This window comes from Uloborus diversus, chromosome 1, assembly GCF_026930045.1.
Source record: "Uloborus diversus isolate 005 chromosome 1, Udiv.v.3.1, whole genome shotgun sequence".
Taxonomy (NCBI): domain Eukaryota; kingdom Metazoa; phylum Arthropoda; class Arachnida; order Araneae; family Uloboridae; genus Uloborus; species Uloborus diversus.
The window spans coordinates 104,624,856-104,645,289 of record NC_072731.1 but is presented as its reverse complement, the minus strand read 5'-3'; the positions used below and the strand labels follow the sequence as shown (position 1 = coordinate 104,645,289).

General features: G+C 36.3%; 1 protein-coding gene across 2 annotated transcripts in view; it reads left to right on the top strand.

Annotated features, from left to right (window-relative positions):
- Positions 1-1,307: 1,307 nt before the first annotated feature.
- Positions 1,308-20,434, top strand: part of LOC129231201 (uncharacterized) — a 175,412-nt gene continuing 156,285 nt past the window's right edge. Inside the window, exon 1 of one of the 2 annotated variants that reach the window (XM_054865458.1) lies at positions 1,308-1,418. The gene's annotated coding sequence lies outside the window, so the exon portion shown is untranslated. The remainder of the gene's footprint in view (positions 1,419-20,434) is intronic. The other variant, XM_054865450.1, reaches the window with a different exon arrangement.

The following is a 20,434-nucleotide window of genomic DNA, read 5'->3' as shown; positions in this document are numbered from 1 at the left end:
TTGAATATACGTCACTTGACACAATTTCTTATTTTCAAAATGGACCTGTCAAAGCCGGGCAACGCAGCTAGTTTACTATAAAGAGAAAGAGATTATTTGTTGATTAAAAACAATATACATTATTTAATGTAAAAAAAAGATATGTACATACTTTTTTTTTAACAAACTGATGGTTTGAGTAATATTTTTTAAATTTAATTATTTTTATTTTGAATAAATATGCACATATATACAATGTTGCATCCTGTTTCATGAGTCAATACTTTTACCCTTTAGAATAGTGCTTTTAGATAACCTTATATATTTTTTATAATGAATGAAAAACTTGGATTAAATGGCTACATGTAATTAAAAATAAATTTAAATTAAAAAATGCTCTTAAAATTTACCTGCTGGCCACAGGCTGCCCGTAATTTTTTTAAATTTTCATGTTTAATTAACATTTTGGGATTTTATTAACATTAACTAGAAAATCGCCCGACAAGGTATGACGGGTGAAAATTGCTTCTACTCGTCTACATTTGAAAGAAGCAATTGCCTGTTTGGTGATATTTTGATTTTTAAAATTTTAACCCTAACTTCAGTTTATTAACCCTGAACTTTATAGTAGGTAGCATTCATTGTTGACCATTTTATTGTTTCTTCATTCCCTGAAATGACAGTCTTACCAGTAAAACAGTTAAGCTACCCGATCGAGTTTAGTCTTGTCACAATAAAGCCTTTCCCTGCATGTCAAACATTACCAAAACATATCAAATTGTCATAAAGAACTATCTTATCTCATTTGAGGTCATTATTATGGTTTGAAAAAATAAACATAAATGTCTCCGAGGAAAAAAATATCCCACAGAAATGTTAGGAAAAATTACTTGTAATTTTGCGGCTCCTAAAATGATAGGTTCGGAGTACACAGCCTGATAATTATGGTGGAAAAGCCGAAAGATATCGGGATGTGTATAAATTGAAAAAAAAAAAAAAAAAATCTCTGTTATGTGAATTCTTGTATACACGAGCCATATTCCGGAAGAAAAACCTTTTCTTTTTCTACTATCGAATAAAGTAGTCATTGTTTCCATTGCGATGTTATTTCTCGCAAATAGCATTTTGAAACAATACTAAAGATATAAATGTTTCTGCAACTTTATTAGAATCTGGCAAAAGTGCGCATAACACAGCGCTTTTACAGTCATAAATTTCGGTTATACTTAAATCGCCACGTTTCGTCTTGCCGTGGTAAGATCTTTCGGCGATGCATAATTTTTGCCAAATAAGACAATTGAATGGGTCATGAAGTTGAGCTATCTGCATCTGAATGCCTAATTTTCCAGGAACTATCAAAAGTGTATTATCAAATCTTAAGATAAAAGAAAGATTTCTGACTTTCATCATTATTTTGTATCGAGCTCTGCTTAACTCAAGTAAGTGTTGAAATTTTTTGATGCATTGATTGATTATTTTGCGAAGAACAACTTCTTTTTTTGCCACGTTCCTTTCCAGCTTTCGGCAAAAGCCCTCAGTTAGTGTCTTTTGCCAATTTTATGACTTGAATTTGACGATTTTCATTATGTTTACATATCGTATCCCGGAAGGGAAAGTGGCGCAACTCAAAATTTTGAAAATACGTACTAACTTTTGATTAGCAATTCAAATTTAATGCTCTTCCTTGCCATAAAACTCGAAAAAAAATTAGCTTACATAACTGATGCATGGTGGTGTAAAATCGATACAATCAACAACGACAGGACATTAAAATTTCATAATTTACACGAAAAAGTTTCGAACTTATAGAATGTTTTATTAATTAAGACAGCGAAAGCTAACCAGTAAACATCACATCATACATTTTTGCACGTATTGTAATACTTGAGGCTAAATCACTTGTAACTACTATTGCGTAAAGCCTTGATTTTCTCCAATGCTATATATATATATATATATGAGTTATGTCACTTTCCTTGCCAGGGTGCGATATGTTTTTTTTTTTTTAAGAAAAATGCTTTTTTTAGTTCATTAGTTTTGAGATAGTGATATTGTTAAAATAATCAGTTAACTATATTCGATCAAGGGTTAATTAAAAAAATTACTTGTGGTCAACAGGTAAATAATTTTCATATTTTGCTATATGCCTCAGTTTTAGTGTCATGCGGTGTACTTATGTATACTTTAGCATCAAATGAAGCTTTGTAATGAGTAAAAGATCTCTGTATTGACGAGTTAATGTTAGTATATAAGTTATTTCGTAATGCGAATTCCATTAATTTTGTTTCTTCATGAAGGGAAACGTATAATAGAAATACAGCGCTATTTATATGCAATTTAGTTATGTGTTATTCATATCATAACTAATGCTTTCATCTATACCGCTGAGAGAAAAAGGATGAGTTTGCGAAAGGCATGTTTTTGGTTGATTTGACTAGTTATTGTTTTGTTACGCAACATGAAAAGCGACGGACCATATAAATTTGTTAAGGTTTATTTTCATGATAATTTATTTCATTTGATAAAGTGACTTCTGCTTGGTGAGGTCAATGGTTATTGCATAAAAGACCGTTTTCAAAGGATATGACTTCAAAGAAGTAAATTTTTAATTTGGAGATTTTCTCGGAATAATTTAAAAATTCAGGGATCTTGGTTTTTTTTTTTCCTTTTATTTTGCTTTCAACTATGAGAAATCTTTCTGCTTTATTTGAAGGAAAAATGTAAATTGTCTCAGTATGTGGATTTCTTCAAAAATTGCCAGAGAATTTTTAACAAGAATAAAATCAAAAGTGTGTAGTCTTTTATACTACAAGTTAATTAATAATTCACTTGTAATTAACAAGGGCTCGACCGATGGCAAAATTTGGCCGATTTGCCGATGCAGATTGTTGACCGATGGTTCAAAGACGGGACGATGGCCGATTATTTTCTGTTTCAAATGGCCGATGGCTGAAATATAGGTTTCATACACTTAAGCAACGAAATAGCATTCAGTTCGTTGTAGAAACCGATGGCAAGTCATGTTTAAAAACATGAATGGATAAATATATTTAATAGCTAAGGCCTCTGATACATTTATTCTTATTTTTTTAACGAAAATCTTATGCCGAATTTTACAGCAAAGTAGAGAAAAATACATGGGCCGCAGAAATATTTTTCTTACAGAATAAAAGATGAAAGAGAAAGAGATGTATTTAAAGGATTGTAATGAAGAGTCACACCGTTATACTAGTAGTAAAAAGCTCAAGGGTAAAAATCAAAGTAAAACAAAACTTTAACTAGAAATTTATTGCATTTCATTAACAAAAGAAATAAATACGGAAATCTAAAATATTATTAACAAGAAATATAACTTTTTAATGTTCTTGGGGGAAAAAAAAAAGAAAACTTAAGGAAGTTTTCCCACACAAAATTTTTATCGAAAATAAATAAAAATAGGGCCGCAGTCAAGGAGGGCCCAGAGAAGCAGTTCTTGAACACAATCCTTTCCTTAATGGCACCAATCGTAGCCTGAAATTACATTTTTGGAACTTCAGTTTTGAAAATTTGCTGCGGTTGAGTACTTAAGCCCCACCCCTTCTTCTGAAGTTACCATCGATGTCCTGCAATCGCGTTTTCATGACTGCAATTTAGGAAAAATTCCGGGACAAATCCCCATATAGCCCGAAAATCGTCTAAAATTGCGTTTTTGGAACTTCGATTTCTAAAAACTGGCCTAAGAGCGTCCCTGAACTCCTTTTTGCCCAAGGGCTACTAAAAGGCGGCCAACAAACACATTTATAAGCCTTCAATTTGAAAAAAAAGTCCGGGGGGCGTCGCCAAATTCCCCCTTTAAACTTTCTAAAATTATTTTAGGAGTTCAAAACATCTCTGGATACCGTCTAAAATAGTATTTTGGAGCTTCTATTTTAAAAGATTGCTACGCGAGAGTCATATTGAACCCAATCTCTTTCTTTAACGTTGCCAAAATAGCTTACAATCGCGTTTTAAAGACTTCTACTTTGAAAATCTTCCTATGGAGGGAGAGCCCCACTAATTTCAACGAAGATCCTCTAAAACTGCGTTTTTAGAACTTCCAATTTCCGAAAATTGCTCCGGACGAGTCCCTGACGCCACCTGTCTGCTTTTATTACCAAAGCTGAGGGTCTCATATTCCTTCATATGAGGTAGTTAGAAGCAAAGAGATGCAAGCGGCAAAATTAAAAATTTAGAGATAACCGTTAAAAATGGTAGGTGAACCTCTCCTCTGTCTTGGGGCAAGAGATTATACTAGTAACCCTGGTAGGTGCTACTGTGCAGAATGATTTAGAAAAAAATTTCAATGAAAGCCTATCTAGAATCTGATCTTTAAACGCGTTTGACTTGAAACTTAAAATAGTCCACTTGCTTCCCTTTGCTTCTTACTGTCTCATATGACTTGAGATGAATTTTTGTGACTCACATGTTTCATATTTTGATATTTTTAAATAAATATTCCGAATAAAAATTTCCGTATGCAATATTCCGACACTTCTTTCGTATTGCTTGCTTTTATCTTACTTCTACTATGTGCATTACTGCACATTGTCAATCATATTAGCATGAAAAAAAAAAAAAACAAGTTACACTTCCTCTCTGTTCTTAATTCATTTTCTGCACTACTTGTAATTGAAAACAATTTGTTGTAATGAGAAATCTGTAGTTAATTATTTCTTTTCAACTTAAAATAACTGTTCCTTACAAAGTTTGAACAATACAGTGATGCAATCAAGTACTAAAATGTCAGAGATTGGGATGTGCAGATAAAGAGCTTTAAATAGTTTTAAGTGTTCTAGAGTCCTTGAAAATAATTAGATAAGTCTTTGAAACTCCTAAGCAAAGTGTGCTTCAATTTTATTTCTTATGAAGTGTGTAGATTATGAATTATCCGTTTTTCTTTTGTGGCATACTTTTCTAAATCTGCTCAAATTTCTTTTAATGCATATTTTACTACTGATTTATTTTATATTTAATCCATTGTTCTATTTGTCGGTGGGTTGGAGGGGTGATTAAAAACTAATTGTACCAAAAACCGATGTGAGTAATTGTAACAATACATTATCTTTTCTCCTCCTTCGTTCTTTTTCTCTTTTGACTACTGTCATTGATTTGTCGACCCCAAGACAAATTTTACTACGTATTATCTTAATTTGGAAAAAAATATGCAACTGAAAAAAAATTTGTTTGCCTGTTTTTTCCTGATATTTTTGTAGTTCCAATCGACCCGGGCGCCATGAAATGACGAAATGAGGAGGTACCGCAAGGCGCTCCTCATTTTATGTAACATAGTATTTTCCTGCGTATATTCCGCGGATTATCTGTTTAAAAAAGTGCAAAGTTAATGAGGTGCTTATTATACGCTGCAGCGGATTATCTGTGATTTTTTTCTCAACACCAACACATTGAACCTCATTATTTACAGTAGGATTCACCGATAGAGACCGTAGGCTGGTTGAATGTAGTTTATTTTACATAGCTTGAATGTTTTTTCACTGCCTGTGTGTTGCTTATTTTACATTGCTTGAACGTTTCTCTTCTTAGACTCAGGCCATGCAAAATAAACAACATTACGGTGAAGGAGGAAGCCTTCATTTGCACAAGATTATACCGTTTACTCCTTTGTCTTGACTCTTTGCTCTTCTAGTAATTAGCGTCCTATAATCATGATTTCAAAAAGAAATCATTACTTTTTTGACTATATTTCTGATTAATTTTGATTATAACTTCAAAGTAATTACTTTTTCGTATTTTTAGTTTAGTTGCTAAATAAATATGTTAAATCCAAACTTTTTTTTTACATCGTTTATCCACGGATTATACGAAGCTTTTTTTTTTTCTTCAGGCCAATTTTAGGATCTGCGGATTATAAGCCTCCTCGGATAATACGCAGGAAAATACGTAGATGCAGTCACATACACAAAATAGAGGATCATTGCAACGGTTCTCAACTGTTTCCTAGTGCACGAAAACAGTCTAGAAAACTATCGTTTCTTTTGTGTCATTGTAGCAGATACAAATTCTGAGAATATAACTGTTTAGAATAAAATAAAAGGCACTTCTCCTTTGCTTAGTTCCCACCAAATTTCTTTTAATTCTTCTCCTGCGTGCAGTGACGTAACCAGAAAAAAGTTTTAGGGGGGCATGTTGAATTAAAAAAAAAAAAAAAAAAACTCCAAAACATTCGTTTCTTTTGTGTCATTGCAGCAGATACAAATTCTGAAAATATAACCGTTTAGAATCAAATAAAAGGCACTTCTCCTTTGCTTAGTTCCCACCAAATTTCTTTTAATTCTTCCCCTGCGTGCAGTGACGTAACCAGAAAAAAGTTTTAGTGGGGCATGTTGAACTAAAAAAAAAAGAAAAGAAAAGAAATTTTTGATCTGATATTAAAGGGGGTCCGATCAAAATTTTAAAATTTTTAATTTTGAAAACGCAATTTTAGACTTTCTTTGCAGATGCTACGGTAAAAAAAGTTATAGGGACTCGGTAGAAATTTCTAGAAATTGAAGCCTTAAAAAAGCGATTATAGAGTATGTTTATTGACGTTAGGGTAAAGGATGGAGCTCAGGGACTGTCCCTGATCTGTTTTTAACATATATGAAAGCTAGTATTAAGACGATACAAGTCAAACAAAAAACCTCTCGAAAAGAATAATTGGATGAGTCCAGATCGAAATTTAATTTTGATGTAAATTACTTCGACAAAAACATTTGTTTTTTTATAATCAACAAATTATTTATTCGTGTTCTAAGTTTGATCAATACGAGTGACTAATTCAGTTTTATTTGTTTGCTCTTTATCTAGTGGGATCTTACTGGATAAAGATTTGTATTTTTAACATTTCCATTTTTCGTAAAGTTTTTGGGCATTAATGTTTCACAAATATTGAATCAGTGTTTATTTTATAATTATTCGTTTATTTTACTTGATTTTTGTACTGGAATTGCAAAATAAATTTCATTTCTAGTTTTGGGTAGGAAATAGTATGTAAGTGTAATCGGTTATTTTTTGCTTTTTAGTTCCTTGGTGTTTTTTTGAAGGCGGTTGTTTTTAATTTAAAAGTAATTTATTTTTTGCTTTTTAGAGGTGTAAATATAAAATAAGTTCGTAGAATAGAGTATTTGGTACATGACGTTGAGGCCTTTACGCGCATATCGAGTAAGAAAATGTCGAGCATATGAGTTTGAAAACAACTAAGATGAGCACGATAGAAAAAGAAATAGACCACAGCGTCTCGGAGACTTCCGACGACTGTGAAGAAAGGGTTTTTCAAATGTGCAACTATGTACAAAAAAATTTTGTCTTCATTATTAGTTCGACTTTATCAAAGTTTGCTTTCCGAAAGCAAATGCACGAGTCACTAAAAACAACAGAAATCACTTTTAGTTTAAAATTGTAAAATTGTAAATTGTAAATTATGTTTCACAACACTACGTTGGACACAACCCTCGATAAAGTGTCATAGATTTAGGAAAACAGAACTTAGCGAAAGGACGAGTATTATACATAGCTCTCAGCAGAGTCAAGACTTGAAGTAGGAGCTCGATCTGATTTAGAACCCTTTAAACTTTTAACAAGACCTCACGATGAACGAGCATTGGCAGAAATGAAACAATTTATACATCTCATTTCTGATGAAAAGTAGACTGGATTCAGTATTTAGTTAGAACCAATTAAATGTTTACGGTTTCCCAAAATACAAATAAACTGTAAATTGCTCGAACTGTAAATAAGTCGTTAAATTGTAAATTATAAGTTGTAAAATTGTAAATTGTAAAATTGTAGTTTATGTATCACAAGAATACTTGTCATGTAACTCGTGATAAAAGTCGCATCGTTCTTCAAATGCCCCCATTATAGATGAAGAGAAAAAAATCCGCTAGAATGCATTTTATGTTTGCTTCAGAGAATCCTTAATTCAAACTTTTCACTATCATTACTCTTAATAATAATCTTTTTTAGTACTTTCCTTAACTATAGGTAAAAAAAATACATACTTTTGTTTTATGGCACTTTTTTTTTTAAACAATTGGTTTTATATTTAATCATTCGTGAGGAAAATTACATGAAATTCATTGCTTTTTACCCATAACTTTTCTCTAAAGAACAAATAGGGATATCAAAGATTCTTAACCATAGAGTAAAGTTAGACCCTTATCCACTAAAAAAAAAAAAAACGGTTTACTAAGTGAGACGATATACAAAGTTAATCAAGTACAAATCTCTTTAAATCTCAGTATGATATTTGAAGAGTTCCTCAATTTCATCAAACCCAAACTTGATTACCATTAGACCGCCGGGGAAGTATAACGTTTTAAAAAAAAAAGAATTTTCCTAATCGGTACAGGCAGGGACGTGCACAAACATTTTGGGGCTCGTCAAAAATGACTTTTCCTGGCCCCTCTCCATATTGTTTACCCCTATATTTTACCCCTAGTTATAAAAATATTGGGCTTTCTCCAGGCTCGGGCCCGGGCCAACAGGTGTCCCTCCCCCTCCCTGTGCACACCCCTGGGTACAGGTGTCTTCAAGTATTTATGAGACATTGTACAAAGAAAAAAAACTAATCCGACGAGATCAGAACCTCCTCCTTTTTTTGAAGCCTGCTAATTAGTATAACCCCAATTTCAAATTAAACTGACCGCATTGTGAAATAGTAAATCTAGAATGCAGGTTAAACTTGAAAAAACAGACACCAGTTACAACATATTATTAAAGAATATAAGTTAAATCATCGGGAGAGGCGTGTTCTGTATGCAATTCCCCTTGGATGGAACACTAAATATGTTTACAAACTGAATCATAAAAAAAAAAAAAAAAAAAAAAAAGAAGAAGTAAATAACTTAAGTTATTTTAGTTAAAAATAATATTAAGGTAATTGATTGAGCTATTAAAGTATCAAAATATATTTAATTTACTGCTTTGCTACTCAGTAAAACATTGGTAACACCTCTAAGTAAAAATTAACAGGCGGCGAAAATTAATCATTCATATGCCGCGAGAATTCCCGTTTTGACGAAGGCAAAACTTTTGCTGTGAAAATACACCGGTCACGGAAAAACCACGTGACCTGTGACGTATTCAGCCCGCTGATGTTAGCTGGATTACGTATTCACAACGTGTGAATTTCAAAATTTCTTGGATTCCTCCGGGACCCCATATCAGATCGAGACCAAATTATAATGGGACCATCTGGGAAGTGTACCCTTCCAAACAAAAAAAAGAATTTTTCAAATCGGTCCAGTAGTCCGAAATAATCCGAAAACATACATAAAAAGCCGCATGACGAAATCATAACATTGAAGTCGGTTAATAAAAATGCAAGTATGACGCGTTTACGCGTATGATGCCCTGATGTTATAACTAACTTGATTTTTCTGTGTGTAAGGTGGAAGGGGGGAGGGGGGTGTCAGGGAACTTTCGCCTCGGGCACCGTCAGCTCTTCGGACTGCCCTGGTTCCAACTACCCCTTATAAAGCTTCCAAATGCAAATTTTTATATTGGTTGTTCAACCCTCGGACCCACTAAAATTGGAAGTATTCTATGACATACTCATACTTAAAGGGGAGCATTGCATCACTCTCTTGATACCGTTTCTCATTTTAAGGTCATTTAAAAAAAGATGCAAGCAACACATTAAAAAACAAAGAAACAGAAAAGCAAAGCACAGCTTTATATATCACAGGGGGGGGGGGAGACAAACATAGTGAAATAATAATAATAATAATAATAATAATAATAATAATAATAATAATAATAATAATAATAATAATAATAATAATAATAATAATAATAAAACCCACTTAAAAATGGCCACCGACAGAAAGCACTACATAAGGGGCTTCATACCTGAAATAGCTTAGGGCTCCGTTAGGTGTGAATCCAGTCCTGCTCTATTGGATTAATCCTGAAATAGCTATTTTAGACTAAACTGCAACGAAAATAAATTTAAAACTTCACTAGTTCTTACATCTTTTTAAGGTGTAAAAAAAGCATAACCGGCAAACTGTAGCAAGAACGAATAACTGTTGGAACAATGTAAAATCACTCTAGAAATTTGAGGAACAATAATAAAAATAGGGAGAAAAACTTAAAAAAAAAAAAAAAAAAAAAAAAAAAAAACAAGTTGGATTGGTCTTCTATTCAAAGCAATCGTCATAAATATGCTAAGCGAGAACTGAAATGTACTTTATTCAATGAACTTTGGTTTGAAATTGCAACCAGCGAATATTTTAAGAGTCAATAAATTCTTGCAACCGTTGAATGACTAAACCTTTGAAGTTTCTAATTGAATCGCTAAGCGTTCTCATCATAAACATCGAATCTCTCTTGTGACAACATCGAATCCTCCTTTGAGAGGTTTCTACTTTATCAGGGTTTAATTAAAATTTAGCTAATGGCAGAGTAAAATAAGTTGTAATTATTTTAGTGAAGGATATTAACAACGTTTTTTTCCTTTCTTAATAAACTGCAGCAAATATCTACAAAAAGTAATGAAATGCTAAAAAAATTACGCTGTTACATTCCGATACCAGTACGCGTCGGAGATCGGTTCTTTACAAAAAATTTCTCGTCCACAGTATTTACAAGTCCATTTAAATTGTGCTTCTTTTGGCTGATATTTTTTTTTTTTTTAGCGCAAGAGCCTTAGTAGGCTATACTGTGCCAGTATTTTGGCGTGATCGAGAACGCATTTACAATAATCAACAGAAGTTTCGGTTGTAGTAATTGAATTGATTTGAAAGATTACTTGTAGATTGTTTGAATGCACTATCTCACGTGAGTTTTGTTTCTAATGGTAACGAATCGATTTAATGCTTGATAACGAAGCAACGTATCTTCCGGTGTATAAGGCGATATTATTTTCGCTGAAAATATGGTGACCAATGAATTACCGACAATGGGGTTGTTTCCATCAGTCAAAAGTACTACTTTGAGACATTAAAGTTGATAGAATAAGCCAAAAAAAAAAAAAAAAAAAAAAAACATGGAGCGAAGACCTTTTTTATTTTCAAAACGTTTAATTTTTAATTAATTTTTTTAAATGTCCGATTTTTTCAAACAAGGCGTGGTCTTTATGACGTCACAGGCGATGACCTTTGACTGTCGGCGCGCTAAATGCTTCCGCTTGCTTTCTACCGCGTTTTTAGCTTATGATAATTCAGAAGCGAATTAAATACAGCGCTCTATGCTTGCTATCAACCATATCGCTGTCAGTACATGTGAGTAAAGAAGTGAATTAAATATTGCGCTCAGTGAATGACATCAGTGAATGGCATTTTATCACTTGTGATATCATATGTAGAGCGTAAAAATTGAAATTGAATCCTCGCATCGATAAAAATAATTTTAAAAAATATATTAAACTTTGTCAAGTTATTTGAAATTATTATACAAAGCATTTATTTTAATTTTTATCCATTTTTAAGCATGCTCTTTCAGGAAAAAATACTTTTAAAGTTTTGGAAACGACCACATTGGAAAGCGTAATTTGAAAATAAAGAAAGCGAGAGGTTTTGTTGGAGTTTTTCTTGCGAACGGAATTTATTTTAAGAAAATGAATACCAGGTGCTCAAAAAATGTAAAATTGTAAATTCGGAAGAGACTGCCACGGTTTTACTGCGCTATCTAACGTGACTTCTGTTCCTAATAGTCATATTGTTACAAATCCTGTAAATAGTAATTATTGTAGTAACGTAACCTGTAAATAATTTCCCGTAATGAATATACAACCCCTTAACATATGGCTAAAGTATACAACCCCCTATTCTTTTTATTTTCATCGATAAAATTTGATAACGGTCTACGCATTTCTCGAAGCAGAAAGAATGTTGTAGAAAATTCTAGGATGTTTATAAAAGCCGTTAGCGATGGATAAACGGAGAGTTTCGATTCAGATTTCGAACTGTGAGTGTGTATTAGCTCTGTTTATAGCGAGGCATTTCGCTGTGTTGTTTTCGTATTTGGAAGTAAATACGTGTGTAAACGTTGAGTTTACGGGGTTGTGTGATAATTGCTTTATTGCTGATGAATAATTTAGCAGTTGTTGCCGATCTTTCCTGTACATAGTGTAAATAAATTTCCTGTGTTTTTATCAAGAACTGTGTTTTCATTTCAAGAAAGTGGAAGTTGCACCGAATCCGTTACAATTTGGCGCCCAACGTGGGGCTTCTTCTGGACTTTCTTGGAGTAAGTGTGACTTCGGACATTTTTTCATAAAGACTTTTTTTTTGAATTTGGACTTTAATTTTATGGTGATTACTCGCGCAATGGATGAACAATTAAAACAACTTCTTGATGCAATCAACTCTGTTAAAAATGAATTGGCGGCTAATCAAGACCAATTAAAAAGTGATTTGACTGCAAGTTTTACTGCAAATCAAGAACAATTAAAAAATGATATGGCGGCTAATCAAGAACAATTAAAAAGTGATCTGACTGCAAGTATGTTGGCAAATCAAGACCAGTTAAAAAGCGATTTAACGGTGCTGAAAAAGGACTTAACGTCTAACCTAGAAGAAATTAAAAACGACCTTATTTCGGTAAAGACTGTGATGGAAAATAAATTTAATGACATAGAGCATCGAGTTGATGCTATTGAAGAAAAATTTGATACCGTTGAAAGCCGATTCAATGCTGTAGAAAATAAATTTGAAGATGAAGATAGAAGATTTCATCTACTTAAAGAAGAGATCTTTAAGGACGTGGAAAGGAGATTGGCGACCGCGGAAAGCAGCTCTGTACAGTTTGGCGCTCCCACATCAGTTGCTCGACCGTCCATTAAACTTGCCACATTTGATGGGAAAACTTCGTGGCAGGTTTACAAAACTCAATTCATGATAGTGGCGGAAGCGAACGGATGGGACTCTGCTACCAAGGCCTGTCATCTTGCAGCATCCCTGAGAGGTGACGCAGCGGACATTCTCCAGACCCTTCCGGACAGCCAGCGCCTGGATTTCGCCGCCCTCACATCTGCGTTGGAGCTTCGCTTCGGTGAGAAGTGCCAGAAAGATTTCAGCCGACTCCAGTTGAAGTCCCGTTTCCAGAAAACCGGGGAAACCCTGCAAGAGCTAGCGGCGGACGTCGAGAGATTGTCTCATCTTGCTTTTTGTGACTGTCCTGCGGATGTTCGAGACAACCTGGCACTCAACTACTACATCGACGGGGTTCGAGATCCAGAAATCCAGAAAGCTCTACGGATGGCGGATGTCAAAGACCTGAGTTCTGCTGTTGTGTATGCGATGAAGTTGGAGGCCGCCCAGCAAGCAACCCGCAAGGATCGCCATTCAATCCGCGGCGTGAAAACTGATGAGCCTGATCCGGTTTCGTCACGTTTTGCTGAACTGGAAAAGCAAATAAAAGAAATTGCAGGAATCCTCAAAAGGACTTCGGCTCCCAAGGACCATAATGGACAATCACTTAAGTGCTGGAAATGTTGTGGCGAGGGTCACTTACGAAGAAACTGTGAAGCTCGTCAAGAAACCAGAGGGAAGAGCACCTCTCCCTCGCAGGTCCAGGAAAACTAAGCCATGGCAATCTCGCGGGGCGGAGGTCGCCAAATTGGAATGAGCCCCATCTTAAAGTTTTCCAGATTTCATCGACGAGTGGCGGCAGTAATGGACTGTTTGTTTACGCATATGTAAACGGGTTTCCCTGCGAACTGATTATTGACACTGGAGCCAATGTTACGATCATTAGAACAGATGTGGCTCGTCAATTTGGACTCAACATTCTGTGGACGCCGCCCTGCGTTACCCTCCAAACTGTGACAGGTGACAAGATCGAGATTGAAGGTAAAGTGAACTTAGAAATTGTGTTTGGAAATGCCATTTACCATCATACCGCATTCGTTGCTGCTATCATAGACTCCTTCATTCTCGGATTGGACTTTTTAAAGAAGTATGACTTCAACCTCGACTTCAAGACTAACGAGCTGCACTCGACGAGAGAAGACATAGCAGTCTTTCCCGCAGAAAGTGATGTAAAATCCGCTCATCAAATAATTGCCCAAACAGATTTATCAATTCCCTCAAGGTCAGAATCATTAATACCCGGCTCCATTGAAGAAAGCAATAGTTTTAGATTTGGACTCATTGAATACCCCAACTTAAGCAATAACCCAAAAGGAGTGCTGGTGGCATCTACGCTTGTGGACCTTTCCAAGGATGTAATTCCTGTGAGAGTCGCCAACGTGAGTGAAAGGCCAAGGAATATCCGGAAAGGCGAAGTGTTAGCAACTTGTACTCCCGTAAACTGCATCATTAGAAGAATCAATTCCCCCGAGACTGTGTCTTCTGAGTCCTTGACATCGAAGTTAATTGGGAGTGCACCCTTATCGAAGGATCAAAGAACTGCTGCGGAACAATTGGTGGACGACTTCAAGCATCTGTTTTCATCTACATCGGAGGATGTGGGCCGGACGAATTTAACGCAGCATAGGATCTACACTGGAGAACACCCCCCTATTAAACAGCATCCAAGACGACTACCGTTCGCCAAGAAGGAAGAGGTTGAGACCCTCCCGAAAGAGATGAAGGAGAATGATGTAATCGAACCGTCATCCAGTCCTTGGGCCTCTCCCATCGTCTTGGTCCGAAAGAAAGATGGCTCCACCAGATTTTGTGTCGATTACCGACGACTGAATGAAATCACCAAGAAAGACAGTTACCCTCTTCCACGGATAGACGACACCTTAGACACTCTTTCCGGACACAAGTGGTTTTCGACCCTGGACTTGAAGAGCGGCTACTGGCAGGTTGAGATACACCCTGATGACCGAGAGAAGACAGCGTTTACAACTGGACAAGGCTTATGGCAGTTTAAAGTGATGCCCTTCGGCCTCTGCAATGCACCAGCTACGTTCTATCGTCTTATGGAGACAGTGTTAAGAGGACTTTCCTACGAATCCTGTCTGGTCTACTTAGACGATATCATCATCGTGGGACGCAGTTTCGAAGAACATCTGGCAAATCTTAGGAAGGTGCTGCAAAAGCTTAAGGAAGCCAATCTGAAGTTAAGTCCGTCCAAATGTAATTTGTTCCGCCGGGAAGTGAACTATCTTGGTCACATCATCTCTTCTGAGGGTGTACAAACCGATCCAGAGAAGGTATCTGCGGTCAGGAGTTGGAGTCGTCCCGAAAACATCCATCAGTTGCGAAGTTTCCTGGGGCTCTGCACGTACTACAGGAAGTTTGTGAAGGGTTTTTCCAACATTGCACGACCTTTGCATAAGCTGACGGAGAGCAAGCAAAAGTTTGAATGGTCCAAAGAATGCGAAGATGCATTTCTACGACTGAAGGAGGCTTTAACATCAACGCCTATCCTCGCCTATCCTCAGCCTGAAAAATCCTTCATCCTGGACACTGATGCGAGCAACGAGGGAATTGGAGCTGTTTTATCCCAAGAAATTGACGGAAATGAACATGTCATCGCTTACTGGAGCAAATGCTTATCAAAGTCGGAGCGAAATTACTGCGTCACCAGAAAGGAGTTACTGGCCATAGTGAAAGCTGTAGAACACTTCCATCATTACCTCTACGGCCGAAAATTTCTGCTTCGGACAGATCATGCCTCGTTAACTTGGCTTTTGAACTTCAAGAATCCAGAAGGCCAGATAGCCAGATGGATACAGCGACTCCAGGAATATGACATGGAGATCAAGCATCGAAAAGGGTTATCTCACGGTAATGCTGACGCTTTATCAAGGAGACCCTGTCCTGAGGACTGCCACTATTGTTCCCGAATCGAGAAACAGTATGGAACGACTAGCCCTACCGCCTATCAGGTGACAGTGACTCCAACATCATCAGAACCTGATCCATGGAGTGATGACCAAGTTCGAAAAGATCAACTTGAAGACCCCGACATAAAACCAATTTTAGAGTTCATGGAAAGTGACAGTCGACGCCCTAGCTGGCAGGACGTTTCCATCTTCAGTCCTGCAACAAAAAGATACTGGGCTTTATGGAACTCACTCCATTTACGGAACGGCGTGCTACACCGGAAATGGGAATCTGACGACGGCAAGACATCTAGGTGGCAGTTACTACTTCCTCGATCCAGGATTTCAGATGTTCTGAAAGAAATACATAGTAGTGCGACTGGAGGACATTTTGGTGTCTTGAAAACTCTCAATAAAGTTCGGGAGCGCTTCTTCTGGAGCAAGGCGAAGGATGACGTGGAGAAGTGGTGCCATTCTTGTGACGCCTGTGCTGCTCGTAAAGGACCGAAGAAGAGAAGCAGAGGGAAGCTACATCTGTACAACGTTGGAGCTCCTTTCGAACGAATTGGGATCGACATCCTGGGTCCTCTACCAAGAACTGCTGATGGGAACAAATACATTCTTGTTTCCATCGACTACTTCACCAAATGGCCGGAAGCATATCCCATTCCAGATCAAGAGGCTACTACCGTAGCAGAGACTCTAGTCCAACATTGGATCTCGAGATACGGAACACCTTTGCAGATTCATTCCGATCAAGGGAGGAATTTCATCTCTGCTGTGTTTAAGGGCCTATGTCAAATTTTCGGAATTGAGAAAACTAGGACAACACCACTACACCCACAATCGGACGGCATGGTGGAGAGATTTAACCGCACAATCCTGAATAATCTCTCACTTATGGTATCCAGAAATCAACAGGATTGGGACAAGAAGCTACCTTTGTTCCTGCTGGCCTACCGCAGTGCTGTCCACGAGACTACCGGATATGCCCCATCTCAGATGCTCTTCGGACGAGAGCTTCGGCTACCTTGTGATCTCGTCTTCGGTCGTCCTCCGGATGCGCCTTCATCGCCTGAGGAGTACATCCAGGATCTCCAGTCCCGGTTGGAAGACGTTCATAACTTCGCACGAGAGCGAATCAACATCGCGGCGGAGAAGATGAAGACCCGATACGACACAAGGTCTACTGGACATGAATTCAACGAAGGCGACAAGGTTTGGTTATGGAATCCCATCCGACGGAAAGGTCTTTCACCCAAATTGCAGTCGCATTGGGATGGACCCTACAAAGTCCTTAACCGACTGAATGACGTCGTAGTGAGGATCCAAAAATCACCTAATGCAAAACCTAGGGTTGTACATTATGATCGGTTAACCCCATACTATGGCCATAGTTCATGAGTATTACGTAAACAACCATGGTTGATAACATAAAAGTTGTAGATAATTTTTGCTTTTAATGTTTAGTAATATTTCTTGTTATTATTGTCTTTTCTGTATCTGTTAGTTATTATTTAATGTGTGTATTTGTGAACATGTGATAGGAGTTTGGCACCCTTTCTGGGGATTGTACTGCCCGGGACGTGCAGTCCTTAGGAAGGGGGCAATGTTACAAATCCTGTAAATAGTAATTATTGTAGTAACGTAACCTGTAAATAATTTCCCGTAATGAATATACAACCCCTTAACATATGGCTAAAGTATACAACCCCCTATTCTTTTTATTTTCATCGATAAAATTTGATAACGGTCTACGCATTTCTCGAAGCAGAAAGAATGTTGTAGAAAATTCTTGGATGTTTATAAAAGCCGTTAGCGATGGATAAACGGAGAGTTTCGATTCAGATTTCGAACTGTGAGTGTGTATTAGCTCTGTTTATAGCGAGGCATTTCGCTGTGTTGTTTTCGTATTTGGAAGTAAATACGTGTGTAAACGTTGAGTTTACGGTGTTGTGTGATAATTGCTTTATTGCTGATGAATAATTTAGCAGTTGTTGCCGATCTTTCCTGTACATAGTGTAAATAAATTTCCTGTGTTTTTATCAAGAACTGTGTTTTCATTTCAAGAAAGTGGAAGTTGCACCGAATCCGTTACAATATATTTAAATATAACCATTATAAAAATAATATGAAATAAATCTTAAATGCGTGAAAAGAAGCATCGCATTTTTCGGTGTATAAGTCGTTTTCTTTTCCCTTGGTACACCGGTCTAGGAAGATTGGGCGCAGAGCAGATTTGGCGCCGTCGACCGGGCGCCGAGAACTTTGGGCGCCGAGCATATTGGGCTCCGGAAACTTTGGGCGCCAGGAACATTGAGTGCAGAGATCTTTGCGTGACGAAAAAATTTGTTTGCTTCCGCCGTATTGGATTTCGGCATTTCTCGCCTGCTTTTGCTTGACGCTGTTTGATTATTTTTAGTCCTACTTTAGCTATTATGATTAGATAAAGTATTAAATTAAATTACTGCAATGTTCATTTATCGAGATGGCCGGTGTCTGTCTGTATTCCAGATCTTAGAATGCAATAACTAAGGGTGCCATCCCTGCAAGTGCGATTGCCCCCCCCCCCTCCTCCGGGGCCCAAAAAGCTTCTTAAAGAGAAACTGATATAACCCTTGTATTTCAGTAACTATTTTCCCCCACAGAATAATGGAATTCCTTGACTTCTTGTTAAGCATAAGTTACCTGTATTCTTTAGTTCATTATAGCAAACATATCAGTTGATTAAATCAGTGTGTTACATCTGATGCAGGGGAGAGGAGGAGGGATTGCCTCTCCCCCCTCCTCTGCATAAGATGTAACTATGTATCTCAAATTAAATTATCTCAAATTAAATTCTCAAGCCGCCTCCAAATATTGCTACAACTTTCAACTAACCAATTTTTTTTAACTTTCTTTTTCGAAATTTTAAACAAATATTTTCCGATTTGGAAAGGGGGAGGGGTGGCCATCCTCAACAAATGTTTCTGCTATCTAAGATCTGCAATAAAGACAACCATCGGCCATCTCAATAAATAAATGGTTCAGATCTATTGTAATAATAAGAGCTAAAAGAAGGGTACCTATGTAAGTGTGGGGGGAGTTAAGGTAAGGATTATATAGTTTTAAAATGTGTAGAGAATTTCTTGAAAAATAATTTTAGTTAAGTTTCTCCATTAGGTTGTCGCGTTTTTTGTTGCGAAGCAGACTAAAATCTGCAATAGAGAGCGACCATTGGCTATTTGATCAATTAAATATTCCAGTAATTTATACCCAGTAAAACTTTGCCAAGGGGGGGGGGATGCAATCACCCTTGCAGGGATGGCACCCTTAGTTATTGCATTCTAAGATCTGGAATACAAACAGACATCAACCATATCGATATATGAACATTGTAACAATTAATTTTAATACTTTATTTAATCATAATAGCTAAAGTAGGACAAGAAATAATCAAACAGCGTCAAGCAAAAGCAGGCGAGAAAAGCCGAAATCCAATACGGCGGAAGCAAACAAATTTTTTCGGCACCCAAAGATTACTGCACCCAATATGCTCGGCGCCCAATCTTCCCATTCCGTTGGTACACTTCCACTGAGGTTAAAGCATCTCTTCCTTAATTCCAACTTGAAATGATGTACGCATTTGAAAAACCTACCTCAATATTGTAGAAATTAAAGAAAAAAAAACTGTTTGTGTTGGCGGAAAGGTAACTATCAAACAAGCTGTTTTTAATTTTTTTTTCTTTTTTTTTTTGAAAACTGGAATTCAAGCGACGTTTTTGATGAAAGGGAAGACCGCTTCTAATAAACTGATTTACATGACGTTGAAATGGAGAGAAGGTGTTCGTGACGTCAAAGAGTCAAAAAACGCTTTTCGTAGAAACGAAATTTCATAAAAAAAAATAATTTATTTATAAATAAATTTATTTCGTAGAAACGAATTTTCGTAGGGGAGTGCCAAACGTCAGTTTACTTTTAAAAATGACCTAAAAACATAGATAAAAAGGATTCTTACGTTTATTTTATTTTATTTATTCATTTGAAAAAGTGCATTTCATTCATTACAACGCGTTTAAGAGCATCTTTTGTTCCAGTAAATAAGATAAACATATTCTAAAACAGCATAATTACATCATTTTGTAATTAAAACTAAAAAAAAAAAAAAAAACTCAAAACGTTTTCTGTACTGGAAAAAAATTAAAGTTTTTCATTGCATTTTCTTTTATACGTTTAAATAGAAATAAATTTTGATTTTGTAAGCAGAAATTTATGAAACTTGTACTAAATGCATTGAAGACGCTTTATGTTTTGATAGAAAGCGTAAGGGATTGACATTTCAAATAGCAGTGAATCTTTCTAGGGGGGAAAATATTCTATCTCATGAATTTTCGAGCTTTTTTTCGAAATCTTTGAGAAAACTGAAGACTTGACGTCATCGAAGTTTCACTTCGCCAAAGATCAAACGTAAAAAATGGTTTCCGAAAAACTTTGAGTTGGTCTGGTTTATGTTTTACCTAACATCATCTATCATTCGTGGAAGGGAATAAAATATTATTTTATGTGGATGGTTGATTCGTTATTTTGACGTTTTCTTGGAGAAAGAAAGATGACTAACTCTGAATGATATTTAAAAATGTCACCCCTTTCAGTTTTTGCTCATACACCTATTGAACAAGAGTTTTTTTTTTTTTTAAATCACAAGCAACAACAATGTAAAAAAAGGTATAACAGCAT